Source organism: Lissotriton helveticus, chromosome 3_1 (assembly GCF_964261635.1).
Source record: "Lissotriton helveticus chromosome 3_1, aLisHel1.1, whole genome shotgun sequence".
Taxonomy (NCBI): Eukaryota; Metazoa; Chordata; class Amphibia; order Caudata; family Salamandridae; genus Lissotriton; species Lissotriton helveticus.
Genome location: NC_136061.1, coordinates 2127886956 through 2127908127, shown reverse-complemented (window position 1 = coordinate 2127908127; position 21172 = coordinate 2127886956). Strand labels below are relative to the sequence as shown.

At 45.6% G+C, this 21172-nt stretch overlaps 1 pseudogene; it reads left to right on the top strand.

Moving 5' to 3' along the window:
- The window catches only part of LOC144824363 (dead end protein homolog 1-like), a 42604-nt pseudogene extending 22222 nt beyond the window's left edge, over positions 1-20382 (top strand).
- The last annotated feature ends 790 nt before the right edge of the window (positions 20383-21172 follow it).

Genomic DNA, 21172 nt, shown 5'->3' with positions numbered 1-21172 from the left:
ACTGCTCAACAGGAGCAAAAAAAAAGAATTAGGGCTGGTAACGGCAGTGATGGTTCTCCAATGCTCGAACCATGAGCAGAACACTTTGCTCCCCACAGGAAAGTAGCTGATCACAGTATCTGCATTTAAGGGCGCCTTTGTTAAATGCAGGCTGAATGTTCGGAACCTGCTCCTGTGATCTCCCCCTCACCGATGGTGTTCGTCCTCCGGTTGATGTAGAGGCCCCATCACTGGGAACCTTTTGTGCCAGAGCCCTGAGACTTTCTCGGGCAAAATTCTGGGGGTGCCTTCTCTCCACATGGCGAATCATTGTGGAGTTCCCAAAAGAATATTTTTTATTGGGGTTACCCCGTAACAGGACTGTGTGACAGATCTTGCACTCCACTTTTGGAGCATTTACCTTTTTTTGACCAGCAGGTATGGAAAAAAAATTCCAGATGAAATGTTCTTTTATTTTTGGCTGAGGAGGCTCTTCATTGATGAATTCTTCGGAGTCATCTTCACTGCTGGATGGTCTAGCAGCCATGATAATTGAAGATATCTAACAAAGAACCAAGAGCAAAACAGGCTGGTCTTTCAGTCACAAAAGTGAAAGAACAAGTGAAGGAAATGGGTGGGGATTTCATTCTTTATAAAAAAAACTGTTAGCAACCAATCAAAAGTGTTATTTTAGGTCACATGACCCGACGCGCTTACGCTATGCGCCCCGGGGTGCGCCCGTAGTCACGTTCCGGGGCGCTCCCGCGGGCGCGTAGCGTAAGCGCGCCAGGACGTTTCGCGATCGTATGCGCTCGCATGCTTTCGGTTGCGCTTACGCTGTACGTCATATGACGCATCACGCGTGTACGCGATATGTCACGATGTTGTTTTTGTTCGCGGCAATAGCGCTCCCGGGACGCTCCCCGGTACGCGCCCCAGGGCGCGCCATAATATTGCGCATACCCGTGCGTTCACCGGTACGCGCCCCGGTAGCGCCCCCGGGTTAAAAATAAATATTTTTTTTTTTTTTACATATTTATACTATATAAGATTCGTTACCTACAATTTTTCATAGTTTTCTTGATAATCCATTCCATGAATTTTTTTTTTTACTGTTTCTCTTGTTACGCTTACCGGGACGCTACCCGGTACGCGAACCGGACGCTCCAAAAACACAAGATGGCGGACTCCCGTTACGCTGCCAGTTAGCTGCCCGGTTCGCGTACCGGGACGTGCCTCTATGGCGAAAAATCGCAAAAAAAATGTTTTGCCCCGCGGGGCACTTTAATATCCCCCTCATCAATCCTAGGGGGTCAGGAGGGGTCTACCTTGCCCCCTTTCCTTCATTTCCCCCTTCGTTTTTCACCGCATCTTGTCTCTCGATCCTACCGAGAGACAAGATGGCGGCCGCTCCGGACTGTTTAGAATGTTGACAGACACCAGAGAGCCAATCAGCTTCGCTTCGCGAAGTTCCGTTACGCGTCAGGTACGCGAACCGGGGCGCTGCCCGGAGCGCGCTTACAGATATATATATTTTTTTGAACGTTAATTTCTCAAAATCCACTGGAACACATATATTGAGACCTAGCAAAGGCACATCGGGCTACCAGTCCCTACAATTTTGCCAAGTTTCGTGGAAATCCATTCAGCCGTTCGAGCTAAAAGTGAGGCCAACCGCCCTATGGAAAATTGCATGGGAAAAATACGTTTTGGGACCCCCTTTTTTCTCGGCCCCCCCTTGACGAAACCCCCCCAAATTTTCAGGGGCTGCTCAGAAACAAAATGTGCCATTTTCCTGAAAATTTCAGCCAATTCCGTCCTCAAACGCCAAAGTTATTCGACATAGAATTTTCAAAAATCCCATAGAGAAAAAATCCTAACTATATATACCTACTGGCGACCGCCAGTAGGTAATATATATATATATATATATATATATATATATATATATATATATATATATATATATATATTACCTACTTGCGGTCGCCAGTAGGTAGTTATAGTTAGGATTGATTTCCATAGGGAAATCGCAACATTCTATTTGGAATAACTTTGGCGCCAGTTGAGGAATCAGCCTGAATTTTTCAGCAACTTTGCCTCGCGTCTCTCCGCTCCTTCCCTTAAAGTTTGGGGGGGATTCGTCAAGCGGGGGCCGAGACAAAAGGGGGTCCCAAAACGTGTTTTCCCCATGTTAATTTCCATAGGGCGGTCTGTCGCACTTTTAGCTCGAACGGCTGAATGGATTTTCACCAAACTTGGCAAAATTGTAGGGACTGGTAGCCCGATGTGCCTTTGCTATGTCTCAAGATATGTGCTCCAGAGGATTTTGAGTAATTTAGGTTAAAAAAAATGTATATATCTATAGCCGCGCCCCGGTACGCGCACCGGGGAGCGCTCCGGGCGTGCCACGCGACTTGCGCACGGGAAGCTGATTGGCCCTCGGGTGTCTGTAAACATTCGAAACAGTCCGGAGCGGCCGCCATCTTATGTCTCGGTAGGACCGAGACACAAGAGGTGGCTAAAAACAAAAGGGGGAAATGACCAAAAGGGGGCAGGGTACACCCCCTCTGACCCCTTAGGTTTGATGTGGGGGCCATAAAAGGGTCCCGCGGGACAACATTTTTTTTAAAATTTTTTCGATTTTTGCGGGGGAGCGCCCGGTACACGCACTGGGGAGCGTACCGGGGAGCGTACTTTAGTGAAAAATAGTGAAAATAATAGTGTAAAATAATCATTTTGAGTGATTACAGAGAGGGTAGCTCTGAAAAGAGCTTTTGGGTTCTGTGGCTGTTTTAGGTACCTACAAGTACGTCCCACACACACCCACACGCACACAACCCCACACCCCCACACCCACACACTCCCCACACACACCTCACACACGCACACCTCCACCCACACCCAAACACTTTCTAAATAGAGTGTTATGATTTTTAACATCTTCATTTGTATCTTTGAATTTAAAATACATATTTTACTAATTATAACTTATTTTTTCTTCTCTCTTTCACAGATACAAAGTGTTGTAAAAAAAAAATAAAGTTACATTTATTATATGGTAAGTATGACTTATAAAAGTGACGTAGTGATATCTACAGCGTCACCTCTACGACCCTTTCTTGCGCCAATACGTCCCTTTATACGTAGGTATAATGTGGCGCAGGGGTTTACAAAATGATGCATCTACCTAGATGCGTCACTTTGTAAATATGACTGAATAAGGTCGATTTTTAACAGCACTGGTGCGACACAAAAAGTGATGCACCAGTGGCGTAAAAGTGACGTATGGCCTCATAAATGAGGCCTTCAGTCTTCTAGTCATGTGTCATATTAAATATATGACATATTATTTCGCAAGTACTTACAGAAACGTCAGTATTTCAGACGTATCTGTAAGTGCAAAAGTGATGCATTGTTGGAGTCTGTCACAAAAATGATGCAACTCCAGCAATGCATCCTTTCACATGGGGCCAGGCCGCATGTGAAAGGGCCTGCATCAGTCTTACACCTGCTGTGAAACAGGTGCAAGATTTGGACGCAACAGCGTCATAAAAGTGACGTAGTGATATCTCACAGATTTTACTGCGTCACCTCTACGACCCTTTCCTGCGTCAATACGTCCATTTTGCATACATTACACATGACATAGGTTTAATGTGGTGCAGGGGTTTACAAAGTGACGCATCTACCTAGATGCATCACTTTGTAAATATGACTGAATAAGGTGCATTTTTAACAGCACTGGTGCGTCACAAAAATTGACGCACCGGTGGCGTAAAAGTGACGCATGGCCTCATAAATGAGGCCTTCAATCTTCTACTCATGCGTCATATTAAATATATGACGTATTATGTCGCAAGTACTTTTAGATACGTTAGTATTTCAGACGTATCTGTAAGCGCAAAAGTGATGCATTGCTGGAGAGTGTCACACAAATGATGCAACTCCAGCAATGCATCTTTTCTTACCCTTCCACACCCCCGTTCCTTTTCTACATTTTGTTTGAATAACCACATTTCCCATGTTCACTCTCCTTCTCCTTACTTTCGTTCCCAACACTCACCTTCTTTCAGTCCCCCTACTTCACTTCCTTTCTCCTCTCAAACTTTTCTGTTCTTTCTTACTCATTTTCCTTTCATTTATCAATGCACTCCACTTCACTTACTCTTTTTTATTTTTTTAAGAATATAGCTCTTTGATGAGAATTGGAGGTAGTTCTGAAAAGAACTTTTTTTTTCTTCTTTTTTCTTTTTTTAGAACTACAACAAAAACAGGGAATGGAAACTGCTCAACAGGAGCAAAAAAAAAGAATTAGGGCTGGTAACGGCAGTGATGGTTCTCCAATGCTCGAACCATGAGCAGAACACTTTGCTCCCCACAGGAAAGTAGCTGATCACAGTATCTGCATTTAAGGGCGCCTTTGTTAAATGCAGGCTGAATGTTCGGAACCTGCTCCTGTGATCTCCCCCTCACCGATGGTGTTCGTCCTCCGGTTGATGTAGAGGCCCCATCACTGGGAACCTTTTGTGCCAGAGCCCTGAGACTTTCTCGGGCAAAATTCTGGGGGTGCCTTCTCTCCACATGGCGAATCATTGTGGAGTTCCCAAAAGAATATTTTTTATTGGGGTTACCCCGTAACAGGACTGTGTGACAGATCTTGCACTCCACTTTTGGAGCATTTACCTTTTTTTGACCAGCAGGTATGGAAAAAAAATTCCAGATGAAATGTTCTTTTATTTTTGGCTGAGGAGGCTCTTCATTGATGAATTCTTCGGAGTCATCTTCACTGCTGGATGGTCTAGCAGCCATGATAATTGAAGATATCTAACAAAGAACCAAGAGCAAAACAGGCTGGTCTTTCAGTCACAAAAGTGAAAGAACAAGTGAAGGAAATGGGTGGGGATTTCATTCTTTATAAAAAAAACTGTTAGCAACCAATCAAAAGTGTTATTTTAGGTCACATGACCCGACGCGCTTACGCTACGCGCCCCGGGGTGCGCCCGTAGTCACGTTCCGGGGCGCTCCCGCGGGCGCGTAGCGTAAGCGCGCCAGGACGTTTCGCGATCGTATGCGCTCGCATGCTTTCGGTTGCGCTTACGCTGTACGTCATATGACGCATCACGCGTGTACGCGATATGTCACGATGTTGTTTTTGTTCGCGGCAATAGCGCTCCCGGGACGCTCCCCGGTACGCGCCCCAGGGCGCGCCATAATATTGCGCATACCCGTGCGTTCACCGGTACGCGCCCCGGTAGCGCCCCCGGGTTAAAAATAAATAATTATTTTTTTTTTACATATTTATACTATATAAGATTCGTTTTAAAAGTTTTCACTTTCTATACCTATAAAGATTTGCTATTAAAAAACCATTGAAATTCACTGAAAAAACCAAAGGTTTCACACCAGTTATAGTTAGGAATTAGCATTTAAAAAACCTATTAAATTCATTGAAAAAACCATAGGTTTCACACCAGTTATAGTTAGCTGAAAGTTTTACTCGCATAAAACCATTGAAATTCCCACGTTATAGTTAGTTGGACTCACTATAACTTGCGCGTGCAATGCACTGCTGATGACGTCACATATTACATCACTCATGACATGGTCAGTGACATCACTCATGACATCACTGATAACACCATCCAGTGAATGTGTGTCTTTCTGAAAAATAAATATATGTTATATATGTATATGTTATTGAATATATTAGTGAATACATATATTTGGTGAATTTACAAGTACATTCCTGCTCAGCACAGCACATATGGGAAGCCTGAACAGGTCGAGTTCCCGCTATATTAAACATTAAAAAAAAAGAAAATCCTGATAAATGTGACCTAGTGTAACTTTTGCAATCAAGATGAACAGATCAGCAGTTGCCTCAAAAAAAGAACGGCTCAGGTAAGTTTGAAGAAAAAAAGTAAAAATCTGTTCCTTTTCTTGTCTTTTTATGTTCCTTTTTAATTGCTGTCTCCTCTGCAGTACTAATGGGTCAGTGCAAAACATTTTACTGAGACAACAGAATGTGGTTGTTTTTTCTCCATTGCAGATTATATGTTTGGAGAAAAAAAGTTACAATCTGTTCCTTTTCTTGTCTTGTTATGTTCCTTTTAAATTGATGTCTCCTTTGCAGTACTAATGGGGTCAGTGCAAAACATTTTACTGAGACAACTGAATGTGGTTGATTTTTCTCCATTGCAGATTATACGTGCTTAATGTGACACTAGGGGCCCGATGTAGGTCGGTCGGTAACGGCCGAAAATCGGTATTTTCGGCCGTTACCGACCGGTATTACAGAAATGGGATGTAGGGGCATGTGTAACTGATTCGGTAAAATTACCGATCGGTAAATTCTCTTCTGAGTCCCACAAGCCTTACAGAATCGGTATTTTAACATCAAATTCAATTTGATGTTAAAATACCGATTCCGGTGTTCATGCACATGTGTGCATGCACACCTATGCCATATGACAGGCAGACCTGCCCTTAGGGCAGGTATGCCTGCCACATGGCACCCAAGCCTCTTTTGGGGGTGCCAGAGGGTGTCAAAGTGACACCCCCTGCACCCTTGTGTAATTCGGTATTTACCGATTCGGTAAATACCGAATCGGTAATGCCCATTCATACCTATGGGCTTCAAAGCCCATAGGAATGAATGGGCATTACCGGTCGGTATTTACCGAATCGGTAAATACAGATTTTTACCGATTCGGTAAAAGAAACATCTGGATGCTCCTACATGTCCCCCCTTCTTATTTACCGATTCTTTATTACCGAATCGGTAAAATTCGGTAATTAAGAATCGGTAAATAAGTCCTACCTACATCGGGCCCTAGATGTAATCTGCAAGGAGAATAAAACAAGTGGTAACAAGGTGCAACTTTTTTATTAATTAAATTGCTGGTTACTCATTGAGTGATGTTTGGTGTGTTTGTGTGAATGGGTGAGGCATTGAGTGTGGGGATTGACTGTGTAAATAGGTAGATGTAATGGTTATAAGATTTGGATGAATGACAGTGGGAATCTTGATGCTTGATGGGTGAATATGAGTGGGTAGGGGAATGATGTAAGTGGGAGAAAGTGAAATAATTGTTGAATGTGGTAGGTAGGGGAATGATCTTGAATGAGTTGTTGAGTGAGTAACTGCATCTATGACTGTGGGAATGATAAGGTGAGTAGACGAACGTTTGTTAAAACGCAATGAATTGAATGAATACAACCTGCTGCCTCCAATAACAAATTTTAATAACTGGAAATATAACAGTGAACAGGTAAGGCAATGTGAACAGCAGAATGGGTGAGGTTGTGGATGGGAGTATATAATTTAGTAGGGAAATGAGTGTGTGTGTATGGATGGAAATATGTGAGTTGATGAGAAATTGTGATGGACATACACTGGAAATATTGGTGAAGGTTTAAAGAGATTCTGGTCAGTTTCAGGCCTCTTAACTGGGTCTGAAGGCTCTTTGGACTATTGCATCCACTAAGCCTTCCAACAAAGCTGATGGATGATCTGTATATGACCCCACAATTTGAACTCCGGTGCTTAATTCAGCCTTTGATCCTCTCAAGGTGAATTCAAAAGAAAACAATTGGGTTGTGTAAAAATGAACACCTGTGTACACCCTCTCTTCCCAGCCCGACTCTCCATGAAAATCAGGCATCGGGTTTGCTTGCTATGCTCAATTGAGTGGGGCAATGCTGTGTATGGACTTCGGCCGCACCACTTTTTCTAAATCACTAGCCGCCACTGGCCAGTTTTGATTCAGTTAATTCCAGACGTGCTCAGGTCTATGCACTGTTGCCTATTGATGTTGCACGTTGTGTTGGTGTGTTGTTTGCTACTGTGTAATCAAATATGTGTATGTAAGTGTCATTAGTAATTGATAGATCACTGTGGTGTTTTAAATCTTTGCATGGACTTTGTTGTGTTTTACTCGATTGATTGTTGTTTATTTTTGTACTCACATTGGTATTTGGCGATGTACATCTTTGCAAGATGCAGTTGATTATGGACTTTGTTTCATTACTTTGATTTATTGGTCTATTGATCTCACTATACCTCATCAGTTACATAAAGCATATATTTGAAAATTTCGCTGCAAGTGATAAAAAACCATATTGAAAAAGTGGAAAATCATATATTAGGTCAAATTACTTGTGAACTCAGGCAAACATAATGTGAAACTGCGATATGCCTGCAAATATTTTATATAACGTTTAAAAATATACACTATGTTTAGTGTGGTAAGACAGAACAAAATGTAGAAAATGTGTTAATTTCTTTAAACATTACAAAATAACAAAGGGGCATATTACCAAGGGCCATTATCGCCCCTTTAGCGGGACTTTTTCCCGCTAAAGGGGCGATAATTTTATCGCCCTATTACCAAGCTGTCGCTAACACCAGTTAGCGACAGCTTGTAGGCGATAGCGGGTATTTAGTGGCCCACTTTGCATGTCCGCGATAATTATCGCTAATGATATGCAAAGTGGGCGTGCCCAGATGTTAGCGACTGAAAACAGTCGCTAACATCGCTATCTCCTATTACCTACAAAGGCGTAATTTTGGAAATATTCACGCTAAGCGCGAATATCTCCAAAAGCTAACACCTGCCCAGAGAAGTTCTTAGCCATGTTATCCAATGGGAGGTGGATAACATGGCTAAGAGCATTATCACGATAATGTGTGAATATCGCTGTATTTCCAGCGATGTTCACGCAATTCGAATGATTTTTATCGTTTCTGAGATAAACCTTGATGATAACAAGGTATCTCACCGATAAAAATCGTCGTAGTGCGGCGATAAAATTATTCCCGCTAACCCTGCTTAGCGATAAATATCGCTATTGCTAGGTAATATGCGCCAATGTTTCCTATCTTATCAGAACGCATAACCTGACTATTATGGTTTTATGTGCACCATGCTTTTTTGCTGTGAACATTAAAAAGGAGTTGATAAAGTATCGTTTAATTTTTTGGTTTTAGACTCATCCATCAATACTTGCCAATCGAATTAAGAGCTGATGAAGCAAAAATGGGAACATGAAACAATACAGAAAAGGGTTAGAAAATGGAAAGACAGAGACTTGGAGATTAGAATACATTAGCGATCCTCAGGCCGTGTTATTTTTCCATGACTGTTCTTTAGAAAAGAAGACACACATGCAAATGTGAACAGACAAAGAGTTTCACCATAGGGATTGATCCCTGCTGTGCTGCAGCAAATCAATCACTAAACGTATTTGTTCCTTATAAGCAGTTAACAGGAGAAAGACATCCTTAGAAGACACAAAGCATATTCAGCGCACTATTTTACTTGGAATTGTGGCGAAGTTAATGATTAGGTCTATACTTGGTAAGCAAAGTGCCACTACGCATTTTGTATTTTTTACTAGAGTAGGTTGTAACTGGTAGAGAAAAGGGGTTTCCCTAAGCAATCCTTGCATACTAGTAGGCAGTCTTTTTTTGAGGAAACTCGCCCACACAGTCACAGCCCCTCTCCAACTCAACGCTTCCATGAAAACAACACTTCACGGACCAAACTTCCTGCAAATTAATTGGCCTGTAAGACAAAACAATCACACTGAGCATGCTAACCAATGTAAGAGAGTAATTCTAATTCTCGGCAATGTGGTAACACGGACAGCAGTCAACTTGTAAAAACGTTATTGTCAGTAAATTAAAAACCTTTACAATATAAAAGCACTAGCATCAGTTTCTAAAATGGATACATTTGTAAAAATTGTTAAAAACGATAATTAACTTTTTAGTCAAAAATCTACTTGGCTTATTAGCTGCTGTAAAAAGTCTTGCGGACCAAATTCGAATCAGCAATTTGTTTATGACCGACAAGCCGTTGATATGTCCAATGATGGAGTTTCTCACTGCAATAATGGGACAGGGTTGGCAGTCCTGATAACTTCCAACTGGCTTAGTGCTTTGATAACAAATTTCGTTAACCCAATATTCGGCTTTGTGTTGTCAGGGTTAAAGGCTGCTATTATGGCTTTGCGGCAAGATCGGATTCCAAGTCTTATCCATTCTTCTCGCAATAATAAACATCTGAAACTGAGCATTGTTGGGCTATGTGTTCCAACCCCTCGGTGTGGTAGCCGCACAACCTGCATTGGGGGTCACTGTCTTTCTGGCGCCATTCTGGAAGATTTTTCAAAAAAGGCATTCACCCAGCCTCAGCGCCAGGACTTTCGTTTCAAATAAAGTGCTGAGGTGCTTGATAAATGAAGGGATTCAACTCCTGGATTAAAGTTAGTGATGGCTGCCCAGGCGTGTTTTCTTTTTGACATTTTTGCCCTGTCGGAGGGAAAGGACCACAATCTCGCACTCTTCTTGATAGCTAGCTTTAATGCCGCCTGGGGGGGTTTGTTCCCCAAAATTCCTTAACCACTACCATGCTCATGACGGGCTGAGCTCGTCATGAGCCACGGTTCTCGTGTGCTCATGACGAGCTGAGCTCATCGTGACCATTAGAACGCTCGCACGCTGGACAAATTCCCCTGCTGTGCGAGCGTTCTATTGAAACGGGTGTGGTCGTGACGAGCTCAGCTCGTCATGAGCACACGAGAACCGTGGCTCATGACGAGCTGAGCTCGTAATGAGCACCGGGGCGCTGTGTGAGCCCCCTCACCCCACAGCACGGCAGGGGAATGACCCCAGCAGCCAAGGGGTTAATACCAAGTAATTGTAGACTAGGATCCAGGTGGAGCCGATATTTGTGACTGGCGTGACTTTTCTTAATTTTTTGGCAAAGTCTGGCCTCCAGTGAGTCTTCTCAGGCTTGACGCAGTCTGTTGCATAACTTTATAAATGCCAGCAGTCTGTAGTAAAGCAGGATACGAATACATTAACATTATTAATGGCTTCTGAACCACAGATCATGGCTTATGCCTCTTACAAATATTTTGGGGGTCAAAATATTGTTGCAAAATCATCGAGAGCCAAATTATGATGCAGGGTTGAGTAAATTATGCTGCAAGACAAGGCAAATTATCAATCAATCAATCAATACACTTGTAGAGCGCGCTACTCCCCGGTGAGGGTCTCAAGGCGCTGGGGGGGAGGAGGAGGGATTGCCGCTACTGCTCGAACAGCCAGGTCTTGAGGTGTTTCCTGAATGTGAGGTGGTCCTGGGTCAGTCGTAGGCGGGTGGGGAGGGAGTTCCACGTCTTGGCCGCCAGGTAGGAGAATGATCTTCCTCCGGCAGTGGTTCTGCAGATCCGTGGCACGGTGGCGAGGGTGAGGCTGGTGGAGCGGAGTTTGCGTGTTGGAGTGTAGAACGTGAGGCGGTTGTTGAGGTATTCGGGACCTATGTCGGGGAGCACTTTGTGTGCGTGGGTGAGGAGCCTGAACGTGATCCTTTTGTTGACGGGGAACCAGTGCAGGTCTCTCAGGTGGGCTGATATGTGGCTGTTCCGGGGGATGTCAAGGATGAGTCATGCGGATGCGTTGCGTATGCGTTGGAGTTTTTTCTGAAGTTTGACTGTAGTTCCTGTGTAGAGGGCGTTCCCGTAGTCTAGTCGGCTGGTGACGAGGGCCTGGGTGACCGTCTTTCTAGGTCTGGTAGGGATCCACCGGAAGATCTTGCAAAGCATGCGCAGGTTGTTGAAGCATGAAGATGAGATGGCATTGACTTGCTTGGTCATCGTGAGAGAGGAGTCCAGGATGAATCCCAGGTTTCGTGCATGGTCAGTGGGTGTCGGTGAGGTGCCCAGTTCTGTGGGCCACTAGGAGTCATCCCAGGCAGATGGGGATGGTCCGAGGACGAGGACCTCCGTCTTGTCTGAGTTCAGTTTTAGACAGCTGAGTTTCATCCATTCAGCAATGTTTTTCATTCTTTACTGGAGGTTGAGTTTGGCGGTGGCTGGGTCTTTGGTGAGGGAGAGTATCAGCTGGGTGTTGTCGGCGTATGAGATAATGTTGAAGTTGTGTTTGCGTGCGATGGTGGTGAGGGGGCTCATGTAGATATTGAAGAGGGTTGGGCTGAGCGATGAGCCTTGGGGTACGCCGCAGATGATCTCGGTGGCCGCGTAGCGGAAGGGAGGGAGGCGGACTCTCTGGGTTCTGTCGGAGAGGAACGAGGTGATCTAGTCCAGGGCTTTACCTTGGATCCCGGCATTGTTGAGGCGGGTTATTAGGGTGCAATGGCAGACTGTATCAAAGGCGGCTGAGAGGTCTAGGAGGATGGATGAGGGTGGTGGTTTCCCCGTTGTCGAGTAGGGTCCTGATGTCTTCAGTGGCTGCGATGAGGGCAGTCTCAGGTGTTGTGGTTGGCTCAAAATCCGGACTGGGATGGGTCGAGGGATCCATTGGCCTCGAGGAATGCGGTCAGCTGTTTATTGACGGTCTTTTTGATCACTTTCTCTGGGAAGGGAAGAAGAGAGATGGGGCGAAAGTTTTTGAGATCTTTAGGGTCCGCTGTGGGTTTCTTCAGTAGGGCTTTGATCTCTGCGTGCTTCCAGCTCTCTGGGAAGGTGGCGGACACGAGGGAGTTGTTTATGATGCTCCGTAGGTGGGGAGCAATGATGGTGTCGGCTTTGTTGAAGATGTGGTGAGGGCAAGGGTCAGAAGGAGCACCGGAGTGGATGGTGTTCATAGAGTGTGCGGTGTCTTCGGTGCTCATGGGAGTCCAAGCGCTGAGGGTGGCTGTAGGGGGCGTTGGTTCGGTGGCTGGGGGTGGAGTCTGGGCACCAAAGCTGTTGTGGATATTGGCGATCTTGCGGTGAAAGAACGTGGCGAGGGAGTTGCAGAGGTCTTGCGACGGTGTGATGTTGTTGCAGTTGACATTGGGATTGGAGAGCTCTTTTACGATACTGAAGAGTTCCTTGCTGTTGTGTGTGTTGTTGTCCAGCCGTTCTTTGAACAATGTCTTATTGGTGGTTCGGATCAACTTGTGGTGTTTGCGGGTGGCGTTCTTGAGGGCTGTCATGTTTTCTGTCGTCTGTTCGCGGCGCCAGGTTTTCTCGAGGGTTCGGCAGGATTTCTTCGATTCTTTGAGGTCGTTGGTGAACCTTGTTGTTTTCCTGTTGCAGGGCTTGCCTGGAGGGTTCTACAGTGGTGCAAGGGCATCGGCGCAGTTGACAATACACTGTGTGAGGTTGCGGGCTGCGTTGTTGGTCAGTGGTGGTGATAGGTGGGTTCTGGCTCAGTGATGTGGTTAGCTGGTCTGCGGTGACTTTGCTCCAGCATCTACGGATGATTTGTTGTGGGCAGTGGTGGGATGTGGTCTTCTTAAAGCTGAAGTGGATGCAGCTGTGGTTGGTCCAGTGTAGTCCGGTGGAGTGACTGAAGGCAACGTGGCTGCTGGCAGAGAAGATGGGGTCGAGCGTGTGGCCGGCATAGTGGGTGGGGGTGTTCACCAGTTGCTTGAGTCCGAGGTTGTCGAGGTTATCGAGCAGGGTGGTGGTGCTGTTGTCATTGTTGTTCTCCAGGTGGAAGTTCAGGTCCCCTAGGAGGATGTAGCCTGATGAGGCGAGGGCATGTGGGCTGATGAAGTCGGCGATGGCTTCACTGAATTGTGTACGTGGGCCCGGGGGTCTGTAGACGAGGGTTCCTCTGAGGGTGGTCTTGGGGTTGGTGTAGATCTGGAAGTGCAGGTGTTCGGCAGTGGTGAGGGCATCCTTGGAGTTGGTCATGACGTCGATGGTGTTCCTGTAAATGATGGCAATTCCTCCTCCGGTTTGGTTGACGCGGTCCTTTCGGGTGATCTTGTAGCCATCCGGGATGGCTATGGCAATGTCTGGGGCTAAGGAGGCGTTCATCTAGGTTTCAGTTAGGAAGGCGACGTCTGGTGCTGTTGTATCGAGGAGGTCCCAGAGTTCGACGGCGTGCTTGTGGACGGAGCGGGTGTTGAGCAGGATGCACTTGAGTTGGTTGTTGTTGTTTCCTGGTCTGGGTGGTGGGATGTAGGTTCGGACGCAGGTGAATTGGCAGATTTGGCAGGAGAACGGTCCATAGGTGCGCTTCGGAGTGGCTGGTAGCAGGCGGCTGGTCGGCCGGTGTTGAGTGCGTGGAGGGTTGTGGTGTCGTATCTCAGTCAGGTTTCTTGGTTTCGGCGGGGGCCAGGGGTTCTGGCGCTGGGCGCGGTCCAGGCGTGGGCGGGCGCAGATGGGCTTGCCTTTGGCGCGCCAGCGGCGCTGCGCGCGGCCTCCATAAGAAGGGCTATGGCAGGAGCAGTTGGGAGGCGGGAGCGGGGCGGCGAATGGGGCACCAGTGGGGCAGGCAGCAGGGAGGCAGCGGTGGGAAGCTCGAGGGAGGGGAGCGGGTGGGGGGGAGGAGGGAGGGCATGGGCACTAGGGGCGACGAGCAAAAAGAATGAGGAGAGCAGTAAAAGTGATCAAAGGAAAGGCAGTACAATGGCACAGAAAAGAAAAAAAAGGAAAAAAACATTATGCAAAATGCGCCACATTTTGTAATAGCACTACTTCTGTATTTCATCATTTTTAAACATGGCAACACTCTCTGGGAATTGGTTGCACCTCATTAGTACCAGTTTAACATCCACATATCGCAATAAGCAACGGAAAGGTGTGCAGTCCAGCTTTACAAAGGTCCTTCCACTGCGAGGCAACACGTGTCATTGCATTTTTTGTAATTTATGAATCATCTGAGCTTGAAAGAAATTCTTTTTTTGTAAAAATCTGTAGATTATGCGGCAGATGATGGATCATGTGGCAAGTGCAGCAAATGTATAATTATGTGAGAATCGCTGCGACCACACAATCACATATTTCAAGTGGCTCTGGGTATAGATTTACTGTTCTTATTTCCACATCTATGTACCTTGAATATATATATATTTTATCAAGAGACATATATGTGCAGTTCAGTATGGTAAATCTCCATTTACCTATATAAACGTACCTTCATAATATTTTGGTTTTCAATATTTCTGCCATGATATTTTGGCCCAATGATATCCTGAAGTCAATATTCTGGGGGAATACTGTCCCAGAAATGTCTTACAAAAGGTCAAATAATGGAATGTAGCCACAAAGATATGAGTAAATACATAATCCAAATTTGTGAAAGAGCGTTTATAGAAGGAAGCTATTTTGTAATAAGGAGTCAAGGACACATTAACAGTGAGAAAGTGGCAATTCGACATGGTACATACTAAGCTAACAATATATACCTATTTACAATTTTGTTCAGTGGGTATGAATCGTTTTTTGTTCCAACCTCATGAGATTGCATGTCAGAGTCATTTTGAGTTCATCGAGTCGGAGCAGCCACAGATATCAAGGGGTGGCATGCTCTTTTGATTGGTCCCTTATATATTGAGGGTTCAAAATCTTATTGCTGCACAAGGTGAGTTAGGTGTGACCAACAGGTTCCTGTTAATGGACCGTTGTTAGAAATTGGCTTTCTGGTTGGTAGAGGTAAGCACCCTTTCACACTAGGAACTACAGTCTTAGTCAGGGTAAGTCAGAAACACACTTTAAATGAACCGGTGCGCACCCTCTGGTAGCTTTGCAAAGAGCAGGTAGGCTTAACTGAAGAGTAAATGCGCAAAGTATTTGTGCAACACAACACACAGTAACACAATAAATACACCACAAAAAGACACCCCACTAGGTCAGACAAATAGACTTTTATAAATAAAGAAGACCAAAATGACAAAAATCCAATAAGCAGAAGTCGAGATATGAATTTTAAAAGCAATAAAAGTGTCACGAGCGTTTATAAGCAATAAATGCCTATTGGCGTTATCTGGTGTGCTGGACCAGGGCAACATCAAGAGTTCAGGCCGACTGCGCCAGAGGCCATATACAGGAGTCACCCAGGCCCGCTGGACAAAATACCTTGATCCTTGTCCCAACAGCGAGATGGGCGGTGCAGCCGAGCAATGCCTCAGTGTCGACCATGCAGTCAAGGTGATGTGCCGATTTTCTTCACGTAGTGGTGGGAATGCATCGGTTCCAAAGACGCTACATTGAGCTAGGAGGTGTTGGTTCCATAGAAGATGAGCCAGGCTTCTCCAGGCAGTCTAGTGAATGTGTCGATCTTCCCACAATACAGTGGCAGCAATGCATTGGTTCCGATGCATCGGTTCTTTAAGGCAATGTGCTAGTTCCGAATGCTGCTCCCACAGCAGCAACAATCCATTAGTTCTGCAACAGGAAGTCTGAAGATACTTCGCTTCAACTGGAGCAAGCACCTGGGCCCACTTCCAACAGACCAGGAGCAGGTGGTGAGACTTTGATATCCCTGAGTCTCAGAAACAGAAGGCAAGCCAACAAGCCCTTGGAGATCACTCCAGGTTCAAACAGAGTCCTGTTCTTCCTCATCAGGGCATAGAGTAGCAGGCAGCTGGACAGCACAGCAGAAAAGCAGTTCCTCCAGAGCAGCAGTACAGCAGAGTGACAGATCTTGTAGCAGCACAACAGTCCTTCTTCCTGACAAATTTCTTTATAGGTTTAGAAGTGTCTGATTTGGTGGGGTCAGAGACCCAGTACTTATGCCCAGTTATTACTTTGAAGTGGAGGTGACTTCAATCAAGGCTTTGAAGTGTACAAAGGTCCTCCCTTCCCAGCCCTGGCTCCAGACTCGCTACAGGGGGTTAATCAACCCTTTATGTGGGGATGGAACACTGCCCATTCAGGTGTTTCAGGTGTGTCAGCTCCTCACCCCCATCCCCATTCTGCGCATGCTGAGCCATCAAGATGCGGCTGACCACTTGTTCACACCCACCCGTCTTTTGTGTGTGGCTGTCTAGAGAGAATGCACAAAGTCCAACTGTCACCCACCCCAGAAGTGTATTGGAGACAGGCTGCAGGCACACAGAGCTTTTAAGAGCAGATAAATGCCATCTTTCTAACAGTGCAAAAAACACAGTTGATGGACAGAATGTAGAACAATGTCATACATTCACCCCAGTTCAAGGATCTGGGCCTAAATCCGTCGTTTTTTTGCACTCCACGCCACCCTGGGTTAGACACTGGCTATATGCAAATCAGCTCTGACCCTGTGCCTCATGGGAACAGTCCAGTCCGAACTACCAAGCCATGTCTTTCACAGACCGGAATCAAGCATCCAAGGACCGGTTTCTGGCTATCAGCCTTCATTCAGCCTGGATAGCTTGACTCCAGTGGTGTGGAGAGCCTGGGACTCACGTCTGAGCATACCCAGCCCACTCTGAGTGAAAATTGCAAAAAACACAGTTGATGGACAGAATGTAGAACAATGTCATACATTCACCCCAGTACAAGGATCTGGGCCTAAATCCATCGTTTTTTTGCACTCTACACCACCCTGGGTTAGACACTGGCTATATGCAAATCAGCTCTGACCCTGTGCCTCATGGGAACAGTCCAGTACGAACTACCAAGCCATGTCTTTCCCAGACCGGAATCAAGCATCCAAGGACCGGTTTCTGGCTATCAGCCTTCATTCAGCCTGGATAGCTTGACTCCAGTGGTGTGGAGAGCCTGGGACTCACGTCTGAGCATACCCAGCCCACTCTGAGTGAAAATTGCAAAAAACACAGTTGATGGACAGAATGTAGAACAATGTCATACATTCACCCCAGTACAAGGATCTGGGCCTAAATCCATCGTCTTTTTGCACTCTACACCACCCTGGGTTAGACACTGGCTATATGCAAATCAGCTCTGACCCTGTGCCTCATGGGAACAGTCCAGTACGAACTACCAAGCCATGTCTTTCCCAGACCGGAATCAAGCATCCAAGGACCGGTTTCTGGCTATCAGCCTTCATTCAGCCTGGATAGCTTGACTCCAGTGGTGTGGAGAGCCTGGGACTCACGTCTGAGCATACCCAGCCCACTCGGGGTGAAAATTGCAAAAAACACAGTTGATGGACAGAATGTAGAACAATGTCATACATTCACCCCAGTACAAGGATCTGGGCCTAAATCCATCGTTTTTTTGCACTCCACACCACCCTGGGTTAGACACTGGCTATATACAAATCAGCTCTGACCCTGTGCCTCATGGGAACAGTCCAGTCCGAACTACCAAGCCATGTCTTTCCCAGACCGGAATCAAGCATCCAAGGACCGGTTTCTGGCTATCAGCCTTCATTCAGCCTGGATAGCTTGACTCCAGTGGTGTGGAGAGCCTGGGACTCACGCTTCAGCATACCCAGCTCACTCGGGGTGAAAATTGCAAAAAACACAGTTGATGGACAGAATGTAGAATAATGTCATACATTCACCCCAGTACAAGAATCTGGGCCTAAATCCATCGTTTTTTTGCACTCCACACCACCCTGGGTTAGACGATGGATTTAGGCCCAGATCCTTGTACTGGGGTGAATGTATGACATTGTTCTACATTCTGTCCATCAACTGTGTTTTTTGCATCTTTCCAACAGTGGCATTTCTAAAATAGGTAGATTAAATCCAACTTTGCAAGCAATTATGTTTTATCATTACTATGCCAATGATATGAAGTATCTCCTTCTCAATCAGAAATTACAGCTTAAAAGTGTTTTAAGGAATTTCCAATGTTGTCCTATGAAAGGGGTAGACCTCACAGCAGTGAAACATGAATTTAGGTGTTTTTCACAACCAGGACATGCAAAAGGTAAAAGTACATGCCCTACCTTTTAGTAACACCGCCCCAGCCTAATGGGCTTCCTGGGCCTACCGTCCAAGTGAAATATGTAATAAAGGGGAGGTTAAGGCTAGGAAAGGGGTTTTATATGCCAAGTTGACATGGCAGTGTAAACTGCACACACAGGCCCTGCAGTGACAGCCATGAGACTAGCTTTAAGGGGCTAGTTGAGTGGGTGGCAAAATCCGTGCAGGAGGTCAACTAGTAGCATTTATGTACAGGTACTGGGCACAGATAGTGCACTCTACTGTGGACTTACAGATCAATTAAATATACTAATTGTGGATATGTCAATGAAACCATGTTTAGGGGAGAAGCACATGCACTTAGTAAAGGCCAACAAAAAGAATATAGAAACAATTGGAGGTAAGCAGGCAAAAGGTTTTGGGAAGATCCCCCTAAGGCTGTCAAGTCTAATATTCGTACATTCTTGAAGGTATTTAGGGAATCAGTATATGGGCAAGTGTTATATTTGCCCCAACAACAGAGCTGAGAGCTTTCTGGAGGCCCTGCGTAGTCCAAAGAGGAAGGAGGGATGCTCACATTGTCAAGCAGTATGGTCTGCGATGCCACGCTCAGCACTTGGCTGAGTGTTTGCAATGCCAGACCCTGGTGGTTCTACCCTTGTGGCCACATTGAGGGGTGCTCAGAGAGCTCATGAAGTACCGGGTATGTATGGTAGTGGCAGGATAGTAGTATTCAGCGTGGGTTAAAAGATATCAAACTTGTGTTTCTTCCTCATTTACCATGTGAACATAATGATTTTCAGAAAAGTGGCTCAGACAAACCTTATAACATACCCACTCCAAAATGGTTGCTTCCCAACGGGATGTTAATAGAACTACCCGGACCAAGTTGAGGCAGAATCCTTTCCTGTGATGTTAGTTCATGTTAGTGCCATGTATAGGTAGACATTTGCAAATGAAGGGTATTGCATGCATTAGTTTCCTTATATTTTGTTGCTTTCATTGCCCCTTTTCTAACATTGTCATCTCCCTACTATTGGAACTTCCTTGTGGGTTCTAATTCTAGATACCAATGCCTGACTCTTGTCACCATCCTGATATCAGGAGTAGTCTGATACCTTGCCAATTTATTCAGACACTCGTTACTCATGTCCCACAATATAGTAAAGAAAGTGTTCTACCCTCTGAAGTGTTATTTCTCTAAATGACACCCTCTTAAGGAGACACTTGTCAACTTTCATGTATACTAATCGGTACATGGTGGCACACTGGCTACTGGGTGGAGTTGTCTTTTCTTTGAGTAATCAAGAAGGGGAATCAAAAACCTTTTCTGCACCCTGTCATTGTCCGAAAGATATTTTGGCTGGTAACATGGACTATTTTATCTTTGATTGTCTGCCATTTGTAGAAGGCTTCTGCTTCTAGCTTCTTCCTTCCTCCTCCAATCTTTGCTGAATTGGTGTTTGTTATCCTCAGGATCAGCTTAAAGACTTTTGCAAAGAGATGGGGCTTCCTGTCAAAAGTGTTTCCAAGAAGTGGAATTACAAAAGGCGCTGAGGGCCTGGGTAGAAGCCCACTCCAAGGAGGAGCCTGAGAATGACTCTGAAATGAGTGTGAAATCCCTGAATTTGAGCTCCCTGTGAAAGCAGGAAGCCATGTCTCTTCCAGTGGCCTATCCTTGGAGAAACTGATGGAGAGAAGGGAGGAGAGAGAATTCACGCTGCAGATGACCAAATTGAAAATGGAGGCCAAAGAGAAAAAGGCTGAAAGGGAGGCAAAGAAGGCTGAGGCAGAGAGAGTCTTGGCAGAGAAGAAACCTTTACTGGCTCATGAATGAGTTAGATATCAGGCCTGATCGTAAAATTCCGCTCACGAAGTTTGCAGTATTTTTTCTTTCGTGGCTCAGCAACATTAAGTAGGCACGTGTGAGTGAGGAAAATCATAGGCTAGACCACCTCCCGGTGAGATTTCTCAATGCAGGCGGTGCGGCAGGTTACTACTGCTTGCATTGAGAAACCTGCTGCTCTCATTGAAGAAGCTGCTGCTCGAGTAGAGCATCTACTCGAGTGGCAAAAAGAAGCAGCGCCCTTTTGTGCTGCACGTGGTGCTGCTTGTGCTAATTTCACAGCGCAGGACAAACTCCTGGTGCTAAAAATCAGTGCAAGCAGCACGACTTACCTCACTCAACCACTTGCGGATCTCTGCGAAGTGAGATGGAGTTTGTATAGCACTTTGCAAAGTTCCACTTAGCGGAACTCCACAAACTCCAGCTAGTCCTACTGGATATCAAGGCCAGGCAGGCAGATTCCAGCAGTGATGGCGGCAGCATACATGCAGTACTGGAAGAAGAAAAAAAACATTTGCATACCGAAGGATTTCCTGCCCAGTTATATGGTGGGGATGACATTGATAAATTGTTCTCTGCTGATGAAGTTGCACTGAAGGTCAACAGGGTTCCTGAGGAGCACTGGGGGTGGTCTGTGGAAACACAAGCCTACTGTGGGGAGGTGCACACTTCTTACACTAGAGGTTGGGCACCAAACCATGTATTCTCGTATGATGCCAATTTTAATTGTCAAATTTGGGCTGACCACTGAGAAGTATCACCAAAGATTCATGGACAGTCA